Genomic DNA, 19,975 nt, shown 5'->3' with positions numbered 1-19,975 from the left:
AAACTTTTTATAAAATTCCACCGGGAACCCATCCGGCCCCGGTGCCTTCCCTGACTGCATCTGCCCGATCCCCTTAACTAGCTCCTCCAGCTCAATCGGCGCACCCAACCCCTCCACCTTCTCCTCCTGCACCTTCGGGAAAGAAAGCCCGCCAAGGAACCTCTCCATTCCCCTCCTCTCCCCCGTTGGCTCCGACCGGTACAGTTCCCCGTAAAAGTCCTTGAAGACCTCATTCATCTCTACCCCCTTCCGCACCACATTCCCACTCTTGTCTCTCACTCCAGCAATTTCCTTCGCCGCATCCCGCTTGCGGAGCTGATGAGCCAGCATCCTACTCGCCTTTTCACCATGTTCGTACACTGCCCCTTGTGCCTTCCTCCACTGTGCCTCCGCCTTTCTAGTGGTCAGCAAATCAAATTCAGCCTGCAGGCTGCGCCTCTCCCCCAACAGTCCCTCCTCTGGTGCCTCTGCATACCTCCTGTCCACCTCCAGCATCTTTCTCACTAGTCTATCCCTCTCACTCCTCTCGCTCCTCTCCCTGTGTGCCCGGATGGATATCATCTCCCCACGAATCACTGCCTTCAGGGCTTCCCAGACCATCCCCACCTGAACCTCCCCCGTATCATTCACCTCGAGGTACCCCTCAGTACTTGCCCGGACCCTCCTACACACCTCCTCCTCCGCCAACAACCCCACATCCAACCGCCACAACGGACGTTGGTCCCGCACCTCCCCCATCTCCAACTCTATCCAATACGGAGCGTGGTCGGAGATTGCAATGGCCGAATACTCGGCCTCCTCCACTCTCGGAATCAGTCCCCTACTCACCATGAAGAAATCTATCCGAGAGTAGACCCTATGTACGTGGGAGAAGAAAGAGTACTCGCGTGCCCTCGGCCTCACAAACCTCCATGGATCCACCCCACTCATCTGATCCATAAACCCTCTCAGTACCTTGGCCGCCGCCGGCCTCCTACCCGTCCTAGAGCTGGACCGATCCAGTGAAGGATCCAACACCGTATTAAAGTCCCCCCCCATGATCAGACCTCCCGCCTCCAGATCCGGGACCCGTCCCAACATACGCCTCATAAAGCCCGCATCGTCCCAATTTGGGGCATACACACTAGCCAGTACCATCTTCTTTCCTTGTAGCCTGCCCCTAACCATAACATACCTATCCCCCTTATCCGCCACCACCTCCGATGCCTCAAACAACACATTTTTCCCCACCAGAATCGCCACTCCCCGGTTCTTCACATCCAACCCAGAGTGGAAAACCTGCCCCACCCATCCCTTCCTCAGGCGGACCTGGTCCGCCACCTTCAGGTGAGTCTCCTGAAGCATTGCCACATCTGCCTTTAGCCCCTTCAGGTGAGCCAGTACCCTCGACCGCTTCACTGGCCCATTCAACCCTCTCGCTTTCCAGGTGACCAACCGGATCAGAGGGCGTCCCGCCCCCCCTCCCCCGTTGACTAGTCCCATCGACTGCCCGCCCCAGGCCAGCACCCCCTGCCCGACCCAGTCCCCACAGCGACAACACCTCTCCTCTGTCCCCCCAGCCCCCACCAGCTCCTTCCTGACCCTACCAGCAGCAACCCGGTATTCCCCTTCCCCCCCCCCCCTCCCTTCCCCCCCAGGCTAGGAACCCTCCCAGCCGCGAACTGTCCTCCATTGTACTTCCGTGGGTCAGTTAACTTCTGCTGACCCCGGAAACTCCCGCCAATAACCCGACCCCTCCCAAAGTGGGATCATCCCCCAACCTATCCCTCCTCCAGGCACCGCTCCAGCGGGGGGAAGAACCAGTTAGGGCCCCGCCTCCCCCATCACCATCTCCGCCCCCAAGCCCCACAGCGCGGGAAACCAGAGGAAAGTCCGCACTTTCGCACTGCCCCACCACACCCTTCTGATGCAGCTCCCAAATAACAGCCCCACTCCATACCCTCAACCTGACATAGAATACAACAAACCCCCCCGACCCTCCCCGCAAGATACACAACTCAACCAATGCCCCACAGCAGAAAAAAACATAGCAGAACAACACCCCCATAAATAACCATATCAAAATTGCAAAAGTACAAAAAAAAAGAACATAGCAACAGCAGAATCCAGCACTAAGATATACTGCACTCATTTCTAATTCCTCCTGATTTCTGTTTTAAATCTGACGTGCCTTAGCCTAAAACTATGGCCTCTCATTCTAGAATGTCCAACAAGGGGTACCATCCGCTCTGCGTGTACCCTGTCAGTCCCCTTTAGCTCCCTATATAACTCAATTAGATCTCTTCTCATTCTTCTAAACTCTAGCGAGCATAGGCCTAAACTACTCAAGTCCCTCATCCCTGGAATCAATCTAGTGAACCTTCTCTGAACCACCTCAAATGTATTTGTATCCTTTGTCAAATAAGGGGACCAAAACTGTACACAGTCCTCCAGATGCAGTTTCGCCAAGGCCCTGTGCAGTTGCAATACACCTTCCCTACTTTTATACTCTATTCCATTAGCAATGAATGCCAAAATTCTATTTGCATTCCTTATTACCTGCTGCACCTGCATACTAACCTTCTGTGATTTATGCACGAGGACACTGAGATTCTTCTGTACCGAAGCATTCTGTAGTTTCTCTCCACTTAGGTAACAAGTTATCTTCATATTCCACTGACCAAAATGGATGACCTCACACTTATCCACGTTACATTCCATCTGCCAAATTTCGGTTCACTCACCTAACCTATCAATATCCATTTATACATTTCTTATTTCCACATTGCAACTTACTATCCCACCTATTTTAGTGTAACCTGCAAATTTGGCTAAAGTACCTTCTATCCCTGAACCCAAATCATTGGTTGGTTTTTGCCTCATGTCTAGACTGAAAGTCAGAGCATTTTGGTCACTAGATCCCAAATGTTCTCTTACTTCTGTTTTGTTTATTCTTCATGCCTCATTAAAAATAAATACAATATGTCTTTATATCTTGCGGGTTCCCTTTAGAAAGGAGCCCCTCACAACTGCAATAAACTTTGACAGGCCCCATTGTATATTCCAGTCAAATGAGGAAGATTGAAACTCCCAGGTTATCTCAGTCGACTAAACAGCAGGGGGTTCAGAATAACGCCAACAGCATGGGGATTGATTTCCCCATTCGTGCTGAGATAGGCTTGAGGCCTGCCTCCCTGGTCTGCCCGTAGATAAATCATGGAATAAGCCACGGGTCGGTGACCCTTGCATAATCGAGGATGCTACGTGGAGAAGAAGAATTCCATTCAAAATAATCTCACCCTACTTCTGAGTTTATATCTTAAAAACATCATGTGAGTTGACTCCACCGTCATAATTTGGTTGCAACCAAGTATTACCCACTCCTACACCAACTTGTTCCTCTGTGCCAACAGGATGAGGTATTATTACAAAGTTCACATATTTTATTTGTTAAACCTTTTGCTTTCATGCAAGGGCAATCCAGGTTACGCTTCAATTCCTTTCTTTCCCTTTTCTTAATTAGTCGTGACATAGAGTCTTCCTTCCATTGAGGCTTATTCCTCTCCCCTGCTATATTTGTTTAATTTCAGGCTTGTTGCCTTATTTATGCTTTCTGCAAGCTTATTGGTATCCCTCCAATGCAAGTGAAGTCTTTCCCTTTAATGTGCACATGCTCCAGAGTGCCATTGCTCAAGGATACCCTCTCCCGTATCCCCCATCTCCTCATCACAGGTGCACAGCATTGAATAAAAAGTGGACAGTTTCAGATGCACTGGGTTTTTCCTGCTTCACTCTATTTTTCCATCTTGTCCTACCAGTGGACTGACACTCCTGATCCTGACTCCTCTATGCCTATGGGGTGACATATGTCACGCAAGCCTCTTTCTTCCTTCGACAGGGTGGAGAATGGTCAGCCTGTATGGCCAGCTCAATTTCAGCATTTCTGTGCTTTATCGACACAATCTTCCAACACCATATACGCATTCTCTTAATATCTTGTGAGGCCCACATCATGATATGTCACACACCTACCTGACTTTGCAATTGCATGTATGGCGATAACCAAGTAATCAACTCCCATCTCAGAAAGCATATTCATATGCTAAGGTCTTAAATATGTATGTCTGCTCATGGCATTCACCAAATATTCCCCATAGCATTTACATTGCATACAAAAACTGGGGTCCATTCACAAAATACCAGTGACTTTGTAATAATACCTAACGGGAACATGTCTATTGATTAAAAGCCCAAAGTGGAATAACTTGTATGCTGATAAATGCCTCCGCATACATAAACTACCGGTGGTGCTCCCTTAACGTCACTTACTGGAGAATTCTGGAATATAACTCTGTGCATCTCATTATATTTTTGCAGGTCAAAATGTTTTAACACTAGACTTTCAAGGCCAAGCGACAGAGATAGCTACGGATAGCTGTTTGACAATTTTGATCCTGCTCTATCACTGGATCCTACATAATGAATTGAAGAACATTATACAGAGGTATTTCTCCTCGCCACACGTGTGCTACAGCCTTGTTGATTCAACGGACAATGTTAAACTGCTGCTGTACGTAAAGTTCAGAGTTCCTGGTAACATCTCGGAAGTAGAGGCAGTCAGTATCATTTAATCATGTTTATATTAATTTATTCAATTTGAGTGCCATTCGACAGACTTTGTTCTGCTCTGAAATGGAGATCGGGTTGTTGTATCCATCCTTCTGGAGCAATTCATGACAGCGAGTCATGAGGCTACTGGCACAAACCATGATTGCACTGTTTTAATGGTGAGGGAGTTTAGCTTAAGCCAGGGATGGGCAAACTACAGCCCGTGGGCCGCATGCGGCCTGCCAAACGTCTTTATGCGGCCCACCAAGATCAAGTCATTTAAAAAAAAAAATGTTTTAATTTTAAAAATTATTTTTATTTTTGTTTGTTTTTATTTTAAGGTTAATGGGGCGGGGGGGCTGTTGGGTTACTGGTATAGGGTGGATACGTTGACTTGAGTAGGGTGATCATTGCTCGGCACAACATGTGTTTCATATGAAGTTTCTACTTTAAAATATTAATTAATAAAAATTAATTGCTTTTTTTTCTTTAAACTGAGTTACTTTGTTTTTCAAATAAATGTGTTTCATGTAAAGTTTCTACTTTAAAATATTAATTAATAAAAATTAATTGCTTTTTTTTCTTTAAAAACCTTTTATTTTGGCTATATTAAATATTAATTATTTTACTTAATATACTATGCGGCCCTTTAAAATTGTGAATTTCTGAATGTGGCCCTTGCACGGAAAAGTTTGCCCACCCTTGGCTTAAGCTATTTCAAGTTTACAAATTTACAGTCACAAATTACAAAATTGCGCAGACTTATCAAGCAAATAACAAAAAAGGGAATATGAATCAAAAAACCCCAGAAGTTTGAGATGGGACATATACTTTCAGGAGGTTTGAGTTTACTTGAAGGCTACTTATGAGCATGCAAAAATGACAGGGAAAGATCGTCTGGTCCAACAAATGTTCAGCATAGAACATACAGTGCAGAAGGAGACCATTCAGCCCATCGAGTCTGCATCGACCCACTTAAGCTCTCACTTCCACCTTATCCCCGTGACCCAATAACCCCTCCTAACGTTTTTGGCCACTAAGGGCAATTTATCATGGCCAATCCACCTAACCTGCACGACTTTGGACTGTGGAAGGAAACCGGAGCACCCGGAGGAAACCCACGCAGACACTGGGAGACAGTGACCCAGTGGGGAATCGAACCTGGGACCCTGACGGTGTGAAGCCACAGTGCTATCCACGTGTGCTACCGTGCTGCCCACAACGGTGCAGACACGGTGCAGCCTCACAGTGTAATTCAAACACATCTAACAGTAGTAATTGGAATAATGCAAAGTCAACATGGGTTTATGAATAACAAGATATATCTGAAAATTAATTAAATTTAATAAGAAAGAGATTATCCTGAGAATAAAGAAGACTATAAAGATATTTGGAGATGAGGCCATTTCCTCACCTTGTCCAGAATTCTCCAGCCGTTAGGATTTTCTTTTCCCACCCACAGCACACCCCCACCCCCACATCCCAGCGGCGTGGGGTGGCTTCAATGGGAAAGGAAATCCCATTGACAAGCAGCGGGAGTAGAGAATCCTGCCCCTGTGAACAGCGCACCACCGAGAAACATGCGGCTGGGGGATCGGAGAATCCGTCCCTTAATTCCATCGCAGGATTTACTCCATTCAAAATCATTGGCCGAAATGTTCCGGTTGTTCCTGCCAGCGGGGTCTTCCAGACCTACCAATGATGAGCCCTTGCTGTGGGCCTCCCGACGGTGGAGGGTGTGAACAATGGAAAACCCATTGACGGTGGAGGGATCAGAAGATCCCATTGCCAGTCAATTGCGGACCACCTCCACCAAAATTCTCTTAGGATAGATGAGGAAACTAGGACAATCATCCATAGTGGAAGTTCTCCGACTCTGACTGTGATCAGCAGTGGTGGATGAATTTAGAGTTTGACTAAATTAACACAATAAAGGTAAAAGTGTAATGCCTCTGTTGAAATGATATTGAACTACAAGGGAACACAAAATATTCAAAAGAAAGCCATAAAATTCAAACAGATTATCAAGTACTATGTGTTATATAATTGTCCTTTTGGTTCATCGTAGAGCCCTGCTGTAGTAATGCGATCTAGAGCGGGAACAGAGAAGCAGCAGGTCTGAGAGAGAAGACACCGCAATAAAGTTACGTTCGCTTATCGAGTGTTCCTGGGTGTCATTCTCCAAAAATACAACACTATGCAGATTATTTGCAAAGGTGTGCCTCTTGACAATTACAGCTGCTGGAGAAACTGAGAGTGTATGTTTGAAAGGCAAATAGTATTAGCACCAAGAAGAAGAGAAAATAGTTAAGTGCACCTTTCTTTTCCGTACTTTTTGACATCTGTGGTTATTAAAAGCTTCAAAGGGCAAACAACTATAGGCATTTGGAAAGGGGTTAGCCAAGGGTCACATAAATGATGACGATAGCAGATGGCCTGGGATGAATAGTATTCTGAAACACCATGCAGTTGAGACCAATGGCACTAAATGCCTTGCTTTATCTCCCTCCTGTTGAAGGTTTCCTCAAGATTGAACTTCCTGATCATTAATTAATTTGTCTCCCATTCTTGCTTGGAGTTCAATTCTCTCAGTGTGACCCAATAGAAAGGTGACATAAGTTCATGTGCTTACTGTTCTTGAGAGTGGAATCTTCAGAGACTTTTCATCAGACACACAATTTATTTGCAGAAAGAAAGCAGAGTTCTGCACTGTCTTTTGGACATGCACTGACATTTTCACTGTACTACAAAATGTGCTCCAAAATAATAAAAGAAAAATATTCAGCCCATAAACCACTTAATTCATTGCATTCCGGGTTTCACCATTGCCAAACTCGAGACACTGGTGTACAGTAAATTGATGATACACGAGAAGACAGGAATGGAGGAGAACAGGGGAGGCAGTGCAGCCATGAGGGGAAGTGGTGGTGTAGTGAGGGGAGGTGGTGGTGTAGTGAGGGGAAGTGATGGGTTAGTAGTATTGTCACTGGAATAGTAATCCAGAGAACCAAGGTACTGCTCCCAGGACCCAGGTTTGAATCCCATCATGGCAGATGGAGAAATTTGAATTCAATAAAAAATCTAAGAATGACCTTGAAACCATTGTCAATTACTGTAAAAAAACATCTGGTTCACTAATGTCCTTCAGGGAAAGAAATCTGCCACCCGTATCTGTTCTGGCCTATATGTGACTCTAGATCCACAGCAATGTGGTTGATTCTTAACTGCTGCTCAAGGGTAATTAGGGATGGGCATCAAATGGTGACCTTGCTAATGATGCTCACATCCCATGAAATAATACAGGGGAAAAAATAATTGAAATAGCAAACATGAGTAGACTGATAATTGTGGAATACCATTTATATCCAATCGATGAAGATGGTGGATCTGGAGTGGGCAGAGACAGAAACAACTCAGGATTGTGCTCTGCCGAATTCCCACCTGTGGTGGATTCAAGACTGAATCTACAGGCCTTGGAGATTCAAACAAAACGTAGAGATTTGTTTGGAAGATGTTAACACTAGAGGCTGGGCTGTTAGACTGTGTGTTTGCCCATGCCAACGGTCGATAGCATAATCTCCTGCAATCGTTCTCTTAAAAGTGCCCCTGTTCAGCTACAAGGCTGCTTGTGAGGAAACACATCAAGCACTATGAATTGCATTCCAGGAGCTGCTTCCAGGAGCTGAACTGCACTCAGTGTAAGGGAGTTGGATCCCAGTGCTGCATGTAAGATTTCAAACCGAGTGGACACTGAGGGCCAAAATGGAAGATGGGTTTGCACAAGATTTCTCAAAGCATATTCCTCTACAGTGCCTGAGAGCTTTGTCACTGTAAATTTATTTCAGTTCCCTGGTGGTATGTTCACCAACCTATGCAGCAGGTTGCAGGAATTGAAAAGACAGAAGGAGATTTTTTTTTAAATTGGAAAGAGAAGCAACCAAATATAAATGATAGAATTAAACTTTGAACAATTTCATATTTGAAATATTACTAATGTGATGGGACAACGTATAAACAGTTGATATTATATACTTGGTTTTCGGAAACTTTATATCAAGGTTCCACTTTGTTAATTATTATATCAAGCAAAGAATTATGGAATTGTTGATATAAAAAACATGTGAAGAAGAAACAAGTCGTTTAAACGGTAAGACATCTGGTTCTCAACAGGTTCCAAGACAACAATGTGTTGTTGGAATTGTATGTTATGGGGAGAAGGTGGGATTGTGATCAATTGCAAAAGGTATGAACCCTAATGGGCCTTCCTGTTCTTAGAAATTTTTATTTTGTTCTCTGTACTCGTAAAATTTCACTCCTGGTCCACACCCAGGTTGGCAACCTAAAAGTGCCTGCTGCCATTGATTTGGGAAGATCGGTAAAACATGTTTTCAGACATTATCTAAAGTGGTTGCCAAGAGTACTATATCGTATGAAGGGAATTAAACAACGATTGCAAGTCTACTTAAAGAGGTAGTGAGAGCACAAGACAACTGACAACACATCTTTTTTGCGGGGGAACATGAAGCAAAAAATCGTTACAGTAAAATGATGCATTGACGTGGTACAATCACAACTTTGTTTTCAGATGAGACATTAAACCGAGATCTCATCCACCTTCTTAGATGCACATGTTAAAAATCCCATGGCACACTTCTTGGAGAAGAGCAAGAGCTCTTATCCTGGCCAGTATATATGCTTCAACCAGCACCTAAACACAAATGACCGGGCCATCAAAATGTTGTTTGTTTGTATTTGCTGTGTACAAATCAGCTGCTGCCTTTCCTACACTGCAATAGAGACTGAACTTTGAGAGCATTTCATTGGCTATAAAACACTTTAGGACTTGTAAGAGAACCACAAAAGGTGCTATATAAATGGATGTCTTTCCTTCAATGTTTGTCAGCTCTGGCTCTTCTGGTATAAAGGGTTAATAGCTATCATGCTAATAGCTAACGTACATCAACAGTGTGACCAGAGCTCAGAGACTTGATTCTGGAAGGGCCTTGTACATAGTTAATAAATGTTTGCAAGTTCAGAGACCTGGCCTCCCGCAGTTTATGTTCAACACATCCTGGGACCACTTCATGATGGCAGTGGTAAACCTAGCGAATAGCATGAATCCTCAACAAAATTGATGCTGGTGCACTCAGGAATTCACAGAAAGTATTGATATTTTCATAAATGACCTATATCGTTTGGCTGACAGATGCGAGAGTGGGACTCGAAAGGATGAATTCATCCAAGACGTCATTATGATGGTGTGCTTAATGAAGCCTTATCTGGTTTTGTCTAAGTCAGTACAATTAGTGAGACAGCCTGAACTACGGACGTAGGACCGAGTTTTAATCCAGGACCACCACGGCTTCAGGCCATTGACACAATCCTGTTTATGAGCAATAGAAGCACTAATGCTTCTGCTAAAAACAAGACCCAGAATGACGAGCGAGCGGTTGTCACCATGACTCAATGCTCCTATTGTGGAGGAAGAAAATCCCACCAGCACAAAGGCTGCCCTGCTATAAATCCAGAGTGCCATTCTTGCAGGAGGCGGGGCCATTTTAAAGCAGTAATCTACAACAAAAAGCTTTCAACTTCAATTCAAAAATTTACAGAGAGACCAATCTGGTCAATGAGCATCCTGAAAATAGATGATACTGACAAACACAAAGTGCCTTTCCTGGGCAAGGTTGCAAATTCCAAGAGGAGTTTTTGGAGTGCACATCAATGGCAACAAGATGAATTTTAACTTAGACATGGGAGCAGGGTGTCAATTCTCTCTGATACAGTACAATGGCTGAATCCCAAATTTTTCCAGTCTTTAACCATTCAGCTCCATGGTCTTGGAGCATCTCACTGAAGATGCCGGGGCAGATGACTGCCACACTCCGTTATGGGGAAGAGAAATTCCAGGAATGCTGATCACTGAGTCGGAGAACCTGCTCAGATTTACAGCTTACCATATTACATCCAAGCCAAACGACAAGTTTGTTTATCCCAAGAAAGGTCCCACACACACTCTTGGATTTAGATTTAGATTTATTATCATGTGTACCGAGGTACAGTGAAAAGTATTGTTCTGCGTACAGTCCAGGCAGATCGTTCCATACATGAAATATGATAAATACACAATGTAAGTACATAGACATCGGGAGAAGCATACTGAATATAGTGTTAGATGCATGGAGAGATCAGTTCAGTCCACAGGAGGGTCATTCAGGAGTCTGGTAACAGTGGGGAGGAAACTGTTTTTGAATATGTTAGTGCATGTTCTTAAACTTTTGGTGAGACACGAGATTCAATCCATGCTACTCCAGGGGTGACATCACCAGTAATACAATCCACTTGTTGGCGCTCAGTCATGAAATGAAAATTACCTATTGTCACAAGTAGGCTTCAAATGAAGTTACTGTGAAAAGCCCCTAGTCGCCACATTCCGGCGCCTGTTCGGGGAGGCTGTTACAGGAATCGAACCGTGCTGCTGGCCTGCTTGGTCTGCTTTCAAAGCCAGCGATTTAGCCCAGTGTGCTAAACAGCCCCAGTACCAAAGCCTAACAGCTCACTATGTATTTATAATCTTTATTATTGTCACCAGTAGGCATACATTAACACTGCAATGAAGTTACTGTGAAAATCCCCCTAGTCGCCACACTCCGGCACCTGTTCGCATATACTGAGGGAGAATTCAGAATGTCCAATTGACTTAACAGCACGTCTTTTGGGAATTGTGGGAGGAAACCGGAGAACCCAGAGGAAACCCACGCAGACGCAGGGAGAATGTGTAGACTCCATACAGACAGTGGCCCAAGCTGGGAATTGAACCTGGGAGCCAGGAGCTGTGAAACAACAGTTTCACAACCATCTGTGTGGACCTCAAGCAGTTGAACAAGGCAGTTGAGGGAGGGGTTCACCCTATGGCACCCTATGGCAATGAAAACTTAGCAAAACCCACGAGGAGCTTGATTTTCATTAAACTAGATGCAAACGGTGGCTTTCTGCCACCTCCCATTCGACAAGGAATCCAAACTGGTAATGTCATTCAACACACCCTTTGGGCAGGATTGTTTCAATTGCCTGCTACTTAGGATTGCCTCACAGCTGGCATTTTGGTAGGGCTAGAAGGAGTCATCTGTTATACGAATGATATTCTCATTTGTGGACTCACCAGGGTGAGAACAGTGTTACAACGCTTACAGGCTGCGAACCTTACACTTAAATCATAAATGCAAGTTCTCTGAACCCACTATCAATTTCTTAGGCCACATGATTCACCCACCTGACATCAAGGCAAATCCCAGAAAACTGCAGCCAGTTTTTAAAAAATTCATTCATGGAATATGGGCGTCGCAGGCTGTGCCAGTATTTATTGCCCATCCAGAATTGCCCCTGAGGGGGCAGTTAAGTGTCAACCGCATCACTGTGGGTCTGGAGTCACATGTAGGCCAGACCAGGTAAGGTTGGCAGATTTCCTTCCCAAAAAGGACATTAGTGAACCACAATCAACATGGTCATCATTCAATTTTTAATTCCAGATATTTATTGAATTCAAATTTCACCATCTGCAGCAGCGAGTCTTGAACCTGGGTCCCCAGAGCATTACTCTATGTCTCTGGTTTACTCATCCAATGACAACACCACTGCGTCACTACATGCCCTTGCCCGTTAAAGTTACAAAGCTTCAATGTTTCATGACCCTGGTCAGTCAGCTGGGTAAAGTTCCTGCCCAATCTTGCACACATTAATGAACTGTTCCAACAATTCCTGAAGCAGGGCCAGGCCTGTGATTGGGATGAAGGCCAACAGAGGGTGGTTGACACAATCAAATATATTCTCATGTCCATTATGACTCAGACCTACTCGCTACAGTCGCGGCTGGCACATCCATTGTCCTAGGAGTTGTATTATTACAAATCTGGTGTTGCAGCTCTCAAAGACCAGTAGATTCTGCTTGCAGGGTACTGACAGATATAGTGCAGCAGTATGCTATCACTTAGGCTTACAAAACTTTTTCAGGTTATGTCCGAAGATTCAGGTTTACTATCCAGATCTATCATAAGCCATTAGCCAGCCTGCTCAACACTGAAGTATTAGCAAAGATACCATTGTGAATTCAAAGGCATTGGATACAGCTCTGGAGGTATGACACCACTACAGAATATACCCAAGGTACACGCCAGACACAGCTGATGCTTTGCCTCACATCCTGTGGGGCAGTCTGCACAGAATAATAATGGCTGATCAGATGGTAACACTTTGGACAGTGTGGAAGTTTGGTGACGAGGAGAGGGCTGTACTCCTTTGCTTTTCTTTTTCGTCCTGTAGAAATTGGTTCATGCTGTTCTACGGGAAGGAGGTGAGCTGCTGGTGAGTGATGTGGCTTATTCAAAAAGGGATGGTGACAAAAAAATGAAAACTAGATGCCAATTAGCTTAACTTCTGTCAATGTTGGAGTCCATTATAAAAGATGTAACAGCAGAACATTTAGAAATGCATAATAGGGGCAGCATGCTAGCGTAGTGGTTAGCACAGCTGTCTCACGACGCCGAGGTCCCGGGTTCGATCCCGACTCTGGGTCACTGTCCGTGTGGAGTTTACACAGTCTCCCCATGTTTACATGGGTTTCGCCCCCACAACCCAAAGATGTGGGCCTCACGGTAGCATGGTGGTTAGCATCAATGCTTCACAGCTCCAGGGTCCCAGGTTCGATTCCCGGCTGGGTCACTGTCTGTGTGGAGTCTGCACGTCCTCCCTGTGTGTGCGTGGGTTTCCTCCGGGTGCTCCGGTTTCCTCCCACAGTCCAAAGATGTGCGGGTTAGGTGGATTGGCCATGCTAAATTGCCCGTAGTGCAAGGTTAATGGGGGGATTGTTGGGTTACGGGTATACGGGTTACGTGGGTTTAAAGTAGGGTGATCATTGTTCGGCACAACATCGAGGGCCAAAGGGCCTGTTCTGTGCTGTACTGTTCTATGTTCTATGTGCAGGCTAAGTTGATTGGTCACACTAAATTGGCCCTTAATTAGAAAAAAATTTAATTGGTACTCTAAATTTATTTTATTTTTTAAATGCATAATATAATCAAGCATGGCTTCATGAAGAGGAAAACATACCTGACAAAATTTTATAACTATTTGAGGTGGTAATGAGCAGGATAGATAAAGGGGAACCAGTGGATGTAATATACTTGGATTTCCAAAAAGTGTTCAATTAGGTACAACACAAAACGCAAGTTAATAAGATCAGAGCCCATGATGCTGGGGATAGTATATTACATGGTTAGTTGTTGCAGACAACACAAAGATTGGTTGGGTGGTGGACAGTGTAGAGCATAGCTATAGGATGCAATTCACCCAAAAGGGAACAAAGTCCCATTGTGAGCGGGTTTAGACACGAGTTTCCCGCCGCTCGCATTTTCGAGAAACACATGGCTATTCAACATGACTTGCATTATATAAGGGGCCTGAATGGGGAAAGCGTGGCCGAGGCTGTACATAGCCCCATTTCGTACAGAGGGGAGCTCCACTCGCTGGAACTCCCAGTGTAGCAAGAAATCAGGACACTCTCTGGGGCCCCCAAAAGTGATCCCCGACCACCCCTCCCAGCCCAAACGCACTATGGGAGGGTCTCCCCCCCCCCTCCCCCCCCCCCCTCCCCCTCCACAAGCCCCCTAACACCCACACAAGGCATCCCCAGTTCAATCACATGCAACCTGCAGTGGCCACTTTAGCAGTACCAGGTTGGCACCCAGGTGGCACTGCCTGGGTGCCCAGGTGGCACTGCTAGGGTGCCCAGCTGGCACCAGCAGTGCTAGGGCACCATCTGCCCAAAGGGCATGCAGCTAGGGGGTCTCCAAATTCCTGGGAGGCCCCCACGAGTGCCGTTCCGTCTGGTCCCTGTTTGTGGGGACCTGTGCTGAACAGCACTCACTCAAGATCCCCAAGGAAATGGGAATGAATCCCAAAGCCTCAGGTACCTCTGGAATCTACACTTTAGAGTGAGACTAGCTATTTTGTTCTAATATGCTAAAAAGTGATCCTGCCCACAATGGGTGGGATTTACATCACAACGTCTCGTGAGACTGCGCTAGATCTCACGAGGCGTTGCAAGTCGATAGATCCTGGGAGAGTGGTGTCCCGGCCTTTATTGGCCACGCTGTGCCGCGGTGACCTACGTTTCCGGCGCAGCATGGCCATTGGATTCGGCCCATAATCTCCAAAATGATATAGATGGGTTGCTGGAGTGGACGTTCAAGTGGCAGATGGAATTTAACACAGAGAAGTGTGAGGTCATGCATTTAGGGAGGTTAAACAGTTTTAGGGATCACACAATAAATGGGAATGTACTAACAGGTGTAGATAAAGTAAGAGATCCAGGTGTACAATACACAGGTCTCCAAGGCAGCAGTTCAAGTAGACAAGTTTGTAAAGAAAGCATATGCAATGCATTCCTTCACTGGCAGAGGTATGGAATATAAAAGTAAGAATATAATGTTGGAATCGTATAAAACACTGGTGAAATAAGGGAATTGGTATTTATATGCTAAAATGCAGATCCACAGGGTGGGTAACATCAAAGGGGAAAAAATTATATATCTACAGCACATAATTGGAGAAAGGGGCACAGTAGCAGTGTTTTTCAAACGTTTTTGGCTTGGACCCATTTTTATCATCCTTCGGGATCCACATGGGCTGGTCTTTGGGACCCATGCCAGCCAAACTTTGCAACCCACACCCCCTGAACTTCACGACCCACCATTTTTGCTTACCTTTAATGTGACAGGTGAGCCTGCTTGGTCCTCACAATCTCACTTGCTTTGTCATTCAATGTTACATTTGTGCTAAGGACTTCAGCAGATGATTTAAGATCTCATGGCAAGAGGTTTGTTCTTGAACCCGCCATGCTTAGTCTTCAAATGCCTTTGAAATTCTGAGAATTTTAATCTTTAATTTGCCATAATATAATTGTGTTATATATCCCTACTTATAAGAACATAAGAACTAGGAGCAGGAGTAGGCCATCTGGCCCCTCGAGCCTGCTCCGCCATTCAATTAGATCATGGCTGATCTTTTGTGGACTCAGCTCCACTTTCCGGCCCGAACACCATAACCCTTAATCCCTTTATTCTTCAAAAAACTATCTATCTTTACCTTAAAAACATGTAATGAAGGAGCCTCAACTGCTTCACTGGGCAAGGAATTCCATAGATTCACAACCCTTTGGGTGAAGATGTTCCTCCTAAACTCAGTCCTAAATCTACTTCCCCTTATTTTGAGGCTATGTCCCCTAGTTCTGCTGTTACCCGCCAGTGGAAACAACCTGCCCGCATCTATCCTATCTATTCCCTTCATAATTTTAAATGTTATAACACACATAAACTTTGCATCCTGATTTGCATTGGCACAATTAATAAACACATACCTCAAGAAATAATCTTTATACTGCTTTGTTCCATTTGTCAACTTATTCTTAATGGTTGTTCACCAGTGGCCCTGGAGCTTACACCAGCACTGCTGGCAGCTGCAAAATGGCAGAATCTCTCTTGCGCCCGGAGCACATGACATCAGCATACGGGATATGTGACCTGCTCTCTGCCGCCGCTTCTGAAGAAAAGACTCCACTGATTTTTTTTTTTGAGAATCTGCCTCTGGGTCAGCGTGCTGACATCAGGAGGAGGCAGTCTGCCTCGCTGGGTTCCAGGCCTGCACACTGCTGAGGGGACACACATGCGCAGGACAGCCAGCATTCTTAAAAACTGGTTGTGGCCGTTGGGCACTTCTACCCGCCATCTGGAACGCAGCGACCTATGGCCCAGCGACCCACCCGACACCCGCCCGAAGCCCACCTTCAGTAGCAGAAACTACCATCACAGCCACAGCCAGCTGCAGAGAACTATCTCCCCGAAAACAAGTTATTGCTAAAAGGGCAGCCAGTTAAAATCCAAAACACGAACCTAGAAGATTGCGCCTTTGCTGAAACTGAAGATGGTTTTCCCAAATGTGCACAAATAACCTGTTAGTAGTAATTATCTGCTACATTTAGTTTGTAGAATTATATAATATTGGATGTTGTTTGGGAGCAAGGGGCAGCTGAGGCTTTAGGAAACATAGGTAGTTTGGAACAAAGGGGTAACTTCATAGTACTGTGTGTATAGCTATCAGTGTCAATAAGTATACATCTTGTACAAGTTCATCTTGAACTTGTGCCCCGTGTAATATTCAATACCGCCCTGGGAAAAAGCCTCTAATTGTTCACCCTATCTATACCATAATAATTTTATAAACTTCTATCAGGTCGCCCCTCAGCCTCTGTCTCTCTAGGGAGAATAATCCCAGTTTATTCAATCTCTCCTCATCGTACCAGGCAACATCCTGGTAAACCTTCTCTGTACTCTCTCCAAGGCCACCACGTCCTTCAGGTAGTGTGGTGACCAGAATTGGACAGAGTATTGCAAATGTGGCCTAATCAACGTTCTATATAATTGTAACCTAATTTTCAAGCTCTGTCCCCACGCCGGCATGGGAATGGTGGCCTTTCATGCCAGAAAAAATGGCACAAAATGGCCACCGATTCCCCATTTTGAAATGAAAAATGAAAATGAAAATCGCTTATTGTCACGAATAGGCTTCAATGAAGTTACTGTGAAAAGCCTAGTCGCCACATTGCGGCGCCTGTTCGGGGAGGCTGGTACGGGAATCGAACTGTGCAGCTGGCCTGCTTGGCCTGCTTTAAAAGCCAGCGATTTAGCCCAGTGAGCTAAACCAGCCCCTCATGTGAATAAATGTGAATGCTCAGTGCTAGGTGCAAATTCCAGAGGAGTAGTTCATAGATCATAGAATTTACAGTGCAGAAGAAGGAGGCCATTCGGCCCATCGAGTCTGCACCGGCTCTTGGAAAGAGCACCCTACCCAAGGTCAACACCTCCACCCTATCCCCATAACCCAGTAACCCCACCCAACCCTAAGGGCGATTTTGGACGCTAAGGGCAATTTATCATGGCCCAATCCACCTAACCTGCACATCTTTGGACTGTGGGAGGAAACCGGAGCACCCGGAGGAAACCCACGCACACACGGGGAGGATGTGCAGACTCCGCACAGACAGTGACCCAAGCCAGAATCGAACCTGGGACCCTGGAGCTGTGAAGCATTTGTGCTATCCACAATGCTACCGTGCTGCCCCGAGACAGACACCATGATAACGTGCTCTCTATCAGATTGCTATCTTACCACACAAGACTCAATAAAAGATTCTGGTTTGGACAAGTCAAAGCATTTGGTGAGTTCCTTCGTCAAGTACAAAGGACCAAACACAAGACACCATTGCAAAATAACCTGGCTTCACCCAAACTCTTAATTGGTAGGAAATTACACACAGCTCCCAGGTTTCTGAACATGTCTAACAATGTCTCTGAACACCCTCTGAACATGTCTCAAAGTGGCAGAGATAGAAAACATGTGGGATAAAGAGGACCACTACCACACAAACTGGACTGTTACATCCAACTGTCAACACAGGATCTACTTATACTCCTGCTAGATCAGTCTTTGGAACATAGAACATACAGTGGAGAAGGAGGCCATTTGGCCCATCGAGTCTGCACCGATCCACTTAAGCCCTCACTTCCAGCCTATCTCTGTAACCCAATAACCCCCTTAACCTTTTTGGCCACTAAGGGCAATTTATCATGGCCAATCCTCCTAACCTGCACGTATTTGGACTGTGGGAGGAAACCGGAGCATCCGGAGGAAACCCACGCACACACGGGGAGGACATGCAGACTCCGCACAGACAGTGACCCAGTGGGGAATCGAACATGGGACCCTGCCGCTGTGAAGCCACAGTGCTAGCCACTTGTGCTACCGTGCTGCTCCATGTCTGTCTGGGTCCAGAACCAGAACTGGCCTGGTCAGGTTTTGAGTCAGTCCATTCATCCATGCTTCTACCTGGTGCACACTGACCATGGCATCCTTAGAAACAGAAAGGGCAGTACGCTGACACAGTGGTCAGCACTGCTGTCTCACAGCGCCAGGGACCCGGTTTTGATTGTGGCCTTGGGTGACTGTCTGTGTGAAGTTTGCACGTTCTCCCCATGCCAGTGTGGGTTTCCTCCGGGTTCTTCAGTTTCCTCCCACAATCAAAAGATGTGCAGGTTGGAAGAATTGACCGTACTAAATTGCCGCTTAGTATCCATGTGCAGGTTAGGTGGGGTTACAGGGGTGTCTAGGTAGGCTGACCTTTCAGAGGATTGGAGCAGAATCAAGGGGCCAAATGGCCTCCTTCGGCACTGTAGATATTCTATGAGATCTAACTGGTATCCACCAGCAAATGTCTTTCCAGGACAGGGTTGACGACCGGACAACCAAGAAGACAACTTGACCAACCTACTAAATGGTTCATAGCCTCCTCCGCAGGAAGACTGCCATCTTTGGCTTCCTCCAAATGAAGCAAGAACTCGATCACAGACTGGTCAGACCACTAAAGGATCTTTCCCTATGACTCAGCTGTACTGACAGCGACTTTGCGGGGGGGGGATGTTAGGTGGGATGTGTAAATATTTAATGAGTGGAATGAAAGACTTGGAGGAAGATATCGTATAAAGGGTTGAAAATATCTAACATATATCATCAGTGAGGTCAGATCGCATGTGACCAGAGCTCAGAGGGAGATGGCTCTTGAAGGAGCTTGTGCTCATCTATCTGTGTACACAGTTTCATATTGTTAACAAATGTTTGAAATTTCTTAAGAGGCCTCATTTCCCGCAGTCTATGTTAAACACACTGGGATTGTTTACGATGATATTTCAGCTCTAGCCTCCAAGCCACAACCCAGCAGGACTTGCACGTGAAAAGACACCCCATTGCCGCACTGTTGGAGTTGCTGCATTCTGGATGAGATGTTAAACTGAAGCCACACCTTCCCTCTCAAGTGGACATAAAAGATCCTTTGGCATTATTTTGAACAAAGCGCAGGGCAGTTCGGCCTGGTGTTCTGCACAATATTTTTTTCCCTCAATCAACATTACAGAAACAGACTAACTGGTTGTGGTACCTGTAATACAGTGGCAGTACCGTAATACATGCAAAGTGTTACCACATTGGTAGCACATTGCATGTATTATGGTGCTGCCACTGTATTACAGGTACCACAGTAAATCCCAGCTTGCTGGCTCCTCCCAGCAGGCCAGGTATAAAAGTGTATGCTCTCCTGTGCTGCTCCCACTCTGGTTCCAGCTGCAGGAGCACAACATCTTGTGCAATAAAGCCTCGATTGTTTCAACATTCTCGTCTGGTGGTAATGTTGCGGTTTAGCTCGCAAGGCTAAATCGCTGGCTTTTAAAGCAGACCAAGCAGGCCAGCAGCACGGTTCGTTTCCCGTACCAGCCTCCCCGGACAG

Source organism: Scyliorhinus canicula, chromosome 8 (assembly GCF_902713615.1).
Source record: "Scyliorhinus canicula chromosome 8, sScyCan1.1, whole genome shotgun sequence".
NCBI lineage: Eukaryota > Metazoa > Chordata > Chondrichthyes > Carcharhiniformes > Scyliorhinidae > Scyliorhinus > Scyliorhinus canicula.
Note: the sequence above shows the minus strand (reverse complement) of the source record.